Consider the following 10133-nt stretch of genomic DNA (forward strand, 5'->3'; position numbering starts at 1 on the left):
TTTAAATTATCCATTTTTTTCAGGGTGCTGTGTATTTAAAAAGTGTAGGAAGGAAAACATGAAAACACACTGCCTTTTGAAGCAAATTAGCAGCAAAAATGAAGTAGAAAAAATTTCCCTTTTCCTGAGTGGCTTACAACTAATGTGAGTTTCTTGAAGTTTTACATGCCTGCAAAATGATAAATATATTGGAAAAAGGAAAGGAAAAATGAAAGAGTAAGCTGGCCATATAAAGCAGCTGATGTAAAGATGGAGAGACATAGCCATAGAAACTAGTCACATAAATAGTCATGAAATGAAAAGTTTCAGATTTGTATTGAAGTAAAAAAAAACTACTTAGAGAAAGGCCAACAGGCCAGACTAAATAATCCTCGACTTAACGTCCAATTCTGAATCACATATTAGCTGCAGAGATTTTAATGTAAATATGCCATTACACTGTCATTACAGTGATCAGGCTGCATGGCTCACAGGTCACATCTCAGCCACTGTTAATTTTGCAGGCAAAAGCTTTTTTTCTCTTGAAATGTTAATAACTTTCTATTAGTTAATGTAGCGTGACTAAAATTCAGATTAGATATAATTCATTTTAATATCTGTGACTGGCTATCCCGATCATTTAGCAATGGTTTCCAGCTGAATACAAGATGCTAAATTGGTCTCATTTGCATAGCCCTGTTAAAGCAGTGCCATTCTCTAAATGTAGGCATCTTCAAATTAATTTAAAAGATTATTTTTTTCTGATTTTGCTACCAGGATAAAACCTTTTGCATTAGTTTTAACAACTAATTGAAGTTACTGTGAGCCTAACACACATCTTTTTCCTTCTTTTCTCAGTAACAAATGACTAGTTAATATCATTAACCAGTAAGGGGAAAAAATTCACAGTGCTTTTGATTACTAAAATGGCCTAATTTGGGAGCTACAGACAGACCAACTACAGCTATTTTCCAGCACTGAAATAAATACCCTTTCTTACTCTTAAGCACACTTAGCTACATTGCTGTACGTCAAAAGTTAACACTGGACTGACCTTGAAATGATCACTGAATCCACTGGGTTTATTTAAAGATCTGCTATAAAACATATGTTCTTTTAAGGTGCCATTTAGCTAAACTAGGCAGGACCTTTACTGGTTCCTGAAAGAGTTCAGCACACTGGAAAATGTGGATTGTTATTAATCATTAATATTCTTCCCTTAATATGCACATATAACACCATTTAATGGTAATGGGAGATACATTAGCTCTAGGAGAGAATTAGGAGAGAATGGCCTTCCAACTTATCAAGCCCTATCTTCAAGCTCATTTCAGTAAACATGTATGTGGGGTTGCTCTGGGACAGTGGCTTGATACAATCTTGAAGAGGGAAGGTCAGAAGCCTTTTTCTTTTAAATTAAATGTAAACAAGTAAATAAGTCTATTACTTGTATTGTACTAGTCAGTATGAATCACATATTTCACATACAATATATACTGCTGCGTCCAATTGAAAGTAATGCCTTTTGAATACTAATTAGAGAACCACACATGCAAGGACATAAATCAGCTCTGATTTTTTTTTTTTTATTATTTGCATTATCTCAGCACCTAAAAGCACTCATGGATGAGCCAGGAACTCCATCATGCCAGTGTGTGTACAAACATGTGCACTCACACCCCGAGGAGGATCAAAAGAACTTTGAAACATCAGAGATGAGACCATTCTTCCTCCTCATTTACATACATGAAGTCGAGAACAAGGTCAGAAAAAAACAGAATAATGAAAGTGTCATGGACTGACACTGCATCAGATTATGTAGCCATAAAAGTCTACATGCTTCACACTGAAGGAATTTACCAGTCTTTAATTTAAAATAATTGAGAGATGTGAAAGAAATTGTCAAGGGTTGAAATAGTGGTTAATAAGCTCTCATGTTTCTTTACCACTTCAAAATTTTTGATGCCTCTGTCATACTCTTGCAATAAAATCCTAAGATTGCTTAACACTATGTAGTCATCATCTATCTATTTGTCAAAATCTTTTGCACGAGTCAAAAAAAACAAATGTGTAAAAATTATAAAATATTTTAGATTCACCTGCAGGGCAAAACATTATTACTTTTGTTTTCCTATTATTGTTAGAAGCGCAATAGCTATTTATTTAAGACTGTAAATACAAAGTACAAAAAATCATGATCTCTCCATCAGCCTTGGAGCTTGATGGCTGTGAGAGAAAACAGTTCAGTCTCAGTGTGAGGCACCACCTGAGCACCAGATGTAAAACAAGTCTGTATGCAGTGTCAAATCTGTTAATCTGCTAATATGTATTTTTACATATGTATATATATATATATATATGAAATCTGCTTTATGTATTTCTCTGTATATATCCCTTCATGTTTCTTCCAGCAGGGTCCTTGCTCAGACAATTTAAATGTGATTTTCTCTATCTCATCTACTTTCACTTAAAAACCACAGCATGTTCTGGAATGCTTTGTCTGCTCAAGTTTTAAATGATTGCCAGCACTTTCACTGGGAGTCTTTTCTGATCCCTGGCTAGATTTCCTTCTCTCAGCTGGTCATAAAGCTACCCATCAAGCTCATGAAAATCCTTATGTGCAAGAATGTTAGACAGATGTGCTTTTGCATTTGAAATTAATTTGCACCCATTTTTACATAGTAATGAAACATTCTCGTGCAGGATTAGTAGACAAAATGTATATCCTTCATAATTAACTGGTCACTTCACCAACCTTGAGTCTGGTATTTCTTTGGCATAGCTCTCTCATAAAAACTAGAGGTTTGGATTGGTTTGCTTTTTTATTTTTTTTTTTTTTTAATTAATTTCAATAGAATACTAAGAAGCTTAAATTGGATTCTGGTAGGATAAATACCAAGCTTTTTGTAAATACTGACTGGTATTGTAATATTAGATATAAGAAAGCTTGGATTGACCAATTTTAATATCCATTACAGTGTTGAGGTAAGTGAAACTGAGACCTGAATCATCCAAACTTTGAGAAAGTTCAGAACTTTGTTGATGGTGCAGAGGGATCCAGGAGATCACTGGCACAACACTACCATAATCTTTTGAGAACTGTTAATTTTGAATTGATAATTTAGTTTTTAGATGTATTCTTAAAGTAATTGTACCATATAAATAGGTTTAATTGTTAGAACTTGGGAAATAAAAGTACTATAGGAAGCAGAAATGTGTGGAAAAACTGGCAGCTCTACACAGATAAAACAAAAGCAGCAATATTCTTTTCTGAACCTGTTGGGCAGCTAGTCATAGCATAGAGGTTAGCACATCTATTAACTATATTTTCTCCAATTTGTACAGACTCCTGTCACTGAGGTTTCTCAGGGCTGTGCTGGTTCTGGTCTGCCTCTCTCTCCACAAGTGTGGCAGGTAGGATTAGTACTAAGGAAGCCCAGATGAGTTTTTTGCTTGGATGGGGTGAGGAAGGCTACTTCTAAATATTTTAATTGCTTCCACTTTGACTGGGAGTAAAAGGGCTTACAAATGGCATTTCTTATCAGCAACCACAGGCTCCAAGCACACCAATCTGTTTTACCTTGTCAGTGAGCAAAAGGGTTTATGCACAACCCAGTTTTACATTGACTAAATTCATTGTTCTGTTCCGTTGTTGCCATTGTTATTTTTCTCTGAGGTCATATGATTTCAGAATCATTTTATATATATTTGATCTCATCTATTTTTCAGAGATGAGCCACATGACTTGTCAGAAATTCACTAGGAAGAAGGAAGGTGTCCTGGTTTGGGCCAGCAGTAAACCATGACAGAAGGTACCAGGTGTCTGGGGTGGGCTGTGATAAAAAATAAGAGTTAGATTAAAATCTAACAGATTAAAGTGCTAGATTAAAATCTGTAGTGATTGACCCTAGAAAGTTCAGCCTCCTGCTTCAAGACCATTTCATTTAAACAGTCAAAAAAGGTTCCACCCTCTCAGAACTGAAAATGCAGATCACTTTATTGCATTTGTGTATTAATGGAAAAGAAAACGCAACATTCACACCAGGGAGTCTCTAATAGGAAATGATGTGGTGCAAGGGTGGCTTGGTTGACGGGCTGGTTTTCAAAATCGGGAAAGTGAAACAAAACCATGTAATTTCACTGGTCAGTTGGAACCAGCTCCAGATAGCTCAAATAAATCAAAGCAGTCTGAGATATTTTTTTATCAGCCAGTCCCTCCATTTAAAAAAATAAGGTGTGAAGCAATCCTGAGCAGTTTATGGATATTTTGTTAGTAGAAGAAAATAAATTCACTGGATAAATTATGCATTACAAATTATTCCCTCAGGATCCAATTCAGAATACTATTACATTGCAAAATTCTGGACTGTATTTATAACTTTGGCTTAGATCATACAGACACATAACACACTGTAAGCATTTTTCCTAGGGCCTTTCCATTCTAAGTACAGTACTTAGCAGATGCTCTTGCATGTTGTGCTTCAAGCCAGCCTGTTGCACCTACTTTTCCTCACGAAAAGTGGCTTCTTTCACAATACATAAGGCATAAAGAGTTTTGTGGTTTACTGCTGGACTGAAGAGGGAGATTATTCCAGCTGCCCATGTGTAAAGTCTATGCTTAAGTTCATAGGTCAGAGAATTCTCCAGCCAGGAACTAATAAAGCTTGTTGTGCCTTCTGAAATTCCTGGTTTAGGAACACAGTTCTTGCAATATGGCTGTGGCCATAGAAAGAAATAGGCCCTTTATAACATTTGAAAAATAGCATCCTTTATCTACCCCCTAAACTGTAACAGGAATATATAGTGAAGTGTTCAGCATGTTCTTTTTTCTAGATCTATATCCTCTAGGGCATTGAACTGAAGTTACTTGTGTCTCAGATCAAAGTCATTTCACTAGAAACTTAGGTTGAGCTTGAAGGCACAGTCTCCTAAGAGAAGGTCAATGGTTTATCCATTACAGCACCCAACTCCAAATTATTTTTGCAATTAGTAATATTTATATCTGTTTCTACAGTGTGAAAGAATAAAGAAAGGGTAGTCAGCATTTTCAAGAAATACAAGTTAAAGGTGTCCTATCATTTAAAATGATATATCATGTTAGAAGGGAAACTTAAAAGCTGGCATATGCAATCTAAAATTAAATACAGATTTTGAATTTCAGGCTGTGAAGCTAAAAAGATCAAAGGAAACTCTTTACAGTTCTTTGGAATTTGGTATTATACTTCCCGGGAGGTCATTTACTCCCATAATTTAGTCTGACTTATTTTGGCTTCAGTTCCATTAAAAGTATGTAGCAAAAAGAAGGCCTCTTTTTACTTTAATTTTTAACTGCAACCTGTCAGTTAAAGGGAAAAAAAAAAAGGAAAAAAGAGTGTCTGGAAGAGGATGATCTACTGAAGTACTAATAGCTTTCAAATCTTTTGACTTTTTGAGCCTGATAGGGCTTGAAACTTATCTGGAAAGATTGTATTTTAACCCTTTTAACTGTTCTTGGACATAATGTGTGCTTTTATTGAAAGGGAACTTATTCACTGCCCTTGAACATATCCTGTCATTTACACAATAACATCTCCCTTTACTGTGATGCCTTGACTTATTGAACAAAATAATAGGGAGACCCCAAGTTTAAGGTTCCTCTAGCCACACATCAAAAGCACGCCTGTTATAAGTCGAAGTATCCAGAAGTTTACCTACTGTCTGGAGAATCCCAAAAATGAGCAGGATACCTGCTGGGATGTGAAGGCAGTGCTGATGGGTCTGAGCAGACTAAAACGCAGTCTTTACTTCGCTGCATTTTGGGAGCAAGAAAAGCAAGAGTGCCTTCAAAAGGATGAGAAGAATTTAAAAGTACTTTTGCCTTTCAGAAAAGATGTGGTTAAGCCCTGAAGTCTCATTATTTATTTTATCTATATCAGTTTCCACAAACAGGACCTAAAATAAAAAAAAAAAAAATGGGACATGCATGTACTTTATCTTCTAAGACCACATTAATACCATCAGGTGGGAACAGCAGAGGTGGAAACAGAATGTTCTTAACTGAAATAGGAGCCACCTTCCCTCATCAGCACCTCTCTATTTTCCCCTGAGGAATGAAAAGAGGCAGCACAAAAACTAAATTTCTGCAAGAGGTTGTCCTGGGCCTGACTCAAGGCTGGGGAATGTGGCAGAGATATCTCATCTGTGAAAGGGTTTTTCCCCTGCTTGACGTTTAGGCTTTCAACTGATCCTGAGGAGAGTTCCAGCAGAACCATCCAAGAACTGTATCCCAGTATTTCTTTGTTTTATTGTAGGATGAATTTGCAGAAGCACTTATGAGAACAATTCAGCCTTAGAGGTTGTTGGTGATGTTGCAGTATTTTTATGTTTATGTATATGTGTGTGTGTGTATATTTTCATCTGTATTTTACCACATCTTTTAATTATTTGTCATCTTACACTGCAGCAGCTGTTTTATAGCAATTTCAGTGGGTTGCATGCATGTGATGATGAGTCCTTATTTGTGTGGCCCTTCTCTACATGCTGGCTTTCGCTTGCTCTCTGAATTGTTAGAGTGAAGTTTTTGAGTGGTTTTTTCCCTTCTCTGTAATGCAATAGTGTAAATAAAGCTGCAAAAGCAAAAGTAGGTGTGGACCAAAAAGAACATGATAGACTGGCCTTGTTTCTGGCACACAGGAAAACTGGGGCTCTTACTGTTCCACTAGTCTAGTGTATACTAATAATTTCCCAGAAAGATATGTGCTTGAAAATATCTTTTCATAAGATTAATGCTTTGGAATACATAGCTGTTTCCATCTGGCAAAACCAAATGGATTAGAAATGTTACAAATGCTTTTTTGCAGTAAAAGGAGTAGTGGCAGAAGTGAGGTTAATTCTTCTCTTTTCATGCAGGTATCTTCTTAGAAGAGAAGTGATTAAAGGAGTTTCTTTATTGGCATAAAAGTGGTTTTCTAATCTTGTTGAAGTGACTAAAATGTGTTTGAAGAGCCAGATAAAAGCACGGACTTCTTATTTAATGAGTTACCAGTTATATGTTCCACTGTTTATTTTGCTCTGTCATTGAAGCATATTTTCTTTAAATATCTTTTCCTTCACTATAGTCAAGAGGTAATAATGATGCAAGGCATTTAGAATGAAATTCAACATTAGGTACAAAAGAATAATTCTCTCTGAAACTTGTACATTTGCACTGACAAAGCCAGAAATAGAGATTTTTAAAAAATGTTGAGCCTATCTTAATTTCTTAGGTATACTTGGGACAGTATCAGAATTTGTGTTTCAATCTCTCTGCAAGTTTCTTACTAGACCGGGGGTCTATTCCTGCCACTGTGACTCTCAAAATGATTATGCTGATTTACTAATGTCAGGAATCTGATTCCCAAAATCTATTTTCAGTTATCTCTTTTTAAAAATTTTTTTTTTCTTTCACTTCTTGAGGTAAATTATTTTCTTTATTTAGGTATCAAATATCCAAGCTTAGTAGAAAAACAATTTGCATTATAAAAGAAGTATCTGTTAAATCACAGATGATAGAATGCCCTCTCCCCCCCACATGCTAGAAGAAAAAGCCTCACTACAGTCAAGGAAATACCTAGCTAAAAAGACTACAATTGTACCATGCTGCAAATGTTCTCTGCTGGTATTAGATCCTTCAGTGGAAAATTAGGTGCAGACCTAGGTTGTTTATTGAACTAAAGGCATATATGTGCTAAAGACAGCTCTCTGTTCTTACAAAGGTATCGACTGTTTCTGTCATCATAGAATTCCCCACTATGCTTTACCACAGGGGAAGGAATAGATCCAAAGCAGAGAAAGAAAAGGTGTCTGAACACATGGAGAACTTCCCTGAACAGCAGTGGCTTTTTGGGCTTCTACCTTGTATTTTATTATGAATAATAAAAAAAATAAAAAATAAAATAAAATCCAAAGGCAAAGCTGAGATATGCAAAATGAGGCTTACCTGTGATCTCTGAGGACCTGGTTCTCCACTGAGCAGCATGCATTCTCTACATCTGGACATCTAAATGGGTTGACCTTCACTGAGCATACAATAGATTTGTAGGTTACAATGGTCATGAGGAAATTTCACTACAGCGTGGAATATGGTTAACCAGACAGTGGAGCATGTTCGCAAAAGTTCTAATTGTAGCTACTCCTCATAGAAATAGTTAAGCCTTATATTAACTCTGCTCTTCTCAGCAACTGAGATTCTCCATGTTAAATATTTCTTTTTTTTTCCTATTTCTCTGTCCTCTTATCTAAACCTGGCTGCCCTCTCCTCCCCCAGAAATTGCAAGAGTTGGAAGGCGCCGCAGTCCAGCTTCAGTATCCATTGAGATCAAACCTAAAGGAATGGACCCATCTCTATTCAAAATGAATTTCCTTTATACAAAAAGCACAAAGGAAACTGAAGCTACATTTCTAAATATTGAAAAGCAAAGAATAAAAGGTGACTTTTCCCTTAAAGTGTTCTATGCCAACGTCATTTAGTGCTTTGGCAAATCCCAGGATATTCTAGGAGGACTAGTTTAGGGTAGCAAGCCATGCACGTACCTTTTCATCAGACCCTTATTTTCAAACAGGCCTGTGGAAATTCCAGTGCTCTGAACCCTCACAGGGGGATGGAGCAAATAGAAAAGATCTTGTTAAAACTCTCCTTCTCCAAAGACTACTTTTTTTCCTTCTTTTTTAGGTACTGTTCTCTGGGAAAAGAGAAACTGGGTTTAGCTGAATATGTCCCCACCATGCCAACATTTAGTATTTTCCTGTGTTGGTCAATGACACCACTCAGTTGTGGCATTGCCTCCTATTTGTCTCTGGGTAGGGTGCATGAAAGGAAGCTGAAATGCTAGATGAAATAGCTTATGTACATGGATAGATTTCATGAGATCAGGCTCTGTGCTAAGGCTTTGGCTCTTACTCTATAAATACGATTAACTATCATTACTATTTAATTACCCAGGAGCAGTGGTTACACAAGACTAGTATCTTGCTCTCATGTGCTGCTTTGTGCCACTCATCTTCAATGTGGAATTTAGCATTAGGTGTACCTTGAATATACTTCTGTCATCCCTAACAACCCCTCCTCTGCACTGTGCTATAGTCTTTCCAAAAATCTCTGATAGATGATTTTGATTTTTTTCCATTATCCCTTTTTCTATCTTCGTTAAACCAGCCTTTTAATACCTTTCTTTTCTGCCTAGAAATAGCTTATTTTTCTTTATGTTTTGTGATTACTTTTTTTTTTTTTTCAACCTCTGCTTACTTCTGAGAAGTGATACTTCTCAAGGTGGATCTTCATCCCACGGGCTCTCTTTTCACAAGAGTAGATCCCTTTCTTTGTTCTCCAAACTTCTACCACAAGCTGTTTAAAGAAATTTATTGTATTTTGAAACACTACGTGGATGATTTTTATATAGAAATTACAATCAAATAATAGAGGGATATTGAGATTGCAACATTATGCAAGGAGAGTGCCACAATTTAAGCAATTCATTAAGGTTTAATGAAGCCTAGATCTCATCAGAAAAATTTGATCTCTTTTGATGAAATCTTTAGGATATTATATGGACATAGGAAGAAATTACAGTTTTTATGTGAAGAGTTTTGATTTGATATCACCCAACATTTTATTACAAAGCCAATATGATACATATTAAATGGGTTAAACATGACACTGATTTCAAAATGTAGTTGGAAGTGCTGGATCATCCACTGAATATGGACATTTCTAGTGTACTAGTCTGACTATATTTGATATTTTAATTCATTATGTTGAAGAAAATAGTAAAAATAAGTTGTAAAAGCACTAAGACTATAATAGAAAATATAAATAAGAGATGAAGCAGTAATGAAAATTGTTATATGGTGCTTTGGGCACAATTAATATGGGCACAATCGAACTGTGTTTTGGTGAAGGCAAGGTCATATACTCAGGAACAAAAAAGAATTTGTGTGGGCACTTAAAGGAGATTGCACTTGTCCTAGAAAACAATTACATTGAAAGGCAGGTGAAGAATGGTTCTGTGTAAAATTTCTGAGTGACCATGAAGCCAAAAGGTCCTGTGTTACCCATGGTGAGGAAAAAAGGGACTGTAAGTAAGAATCTCTTTTGCCTCTATGGTGAGCAATGACCTCACCTGAAATACTGTGTCTTT

At 36.0% G+C, this 10133-nt stretch overlaps 1 long non-coding RNA gene across 1 annotated transcript in view; it reads left to right on the forward strand.

The window, feature by feature from the left end:
• The first annotated feature begins 3708 nt into the window (after positions 1-3708).
• The window catches only part of LOC139797284 (uncharacterized), a 25870-nt gene continuing 19445 nt past the window's right edge, over positions 3709-10133 (forward strand). The window contains exon 1 of the long non-coding RNA XR_011726391.1: positions 3709-3791. This is a non-coding gene — a long non-coding RNA (uncharacterized lncRNA). The remainder of the gene's footprint in view (positions 3792-10133) is intronic.

The sequence above is a fragment of the Heliangelus exortis genome, chromosome 6 (genome assembly GCF_036169615.1).
Source record: "Heliangelus exortis chromosome 6, bHelExo1.hap1, whole genome shotgun sequence".
Classification (NCBI taxonomy): Eukaryota; Metazoa; Chordata; class Aves; order Apodiformes; family Trochilidae; genus Heliangelus; species Heliangelus exortis.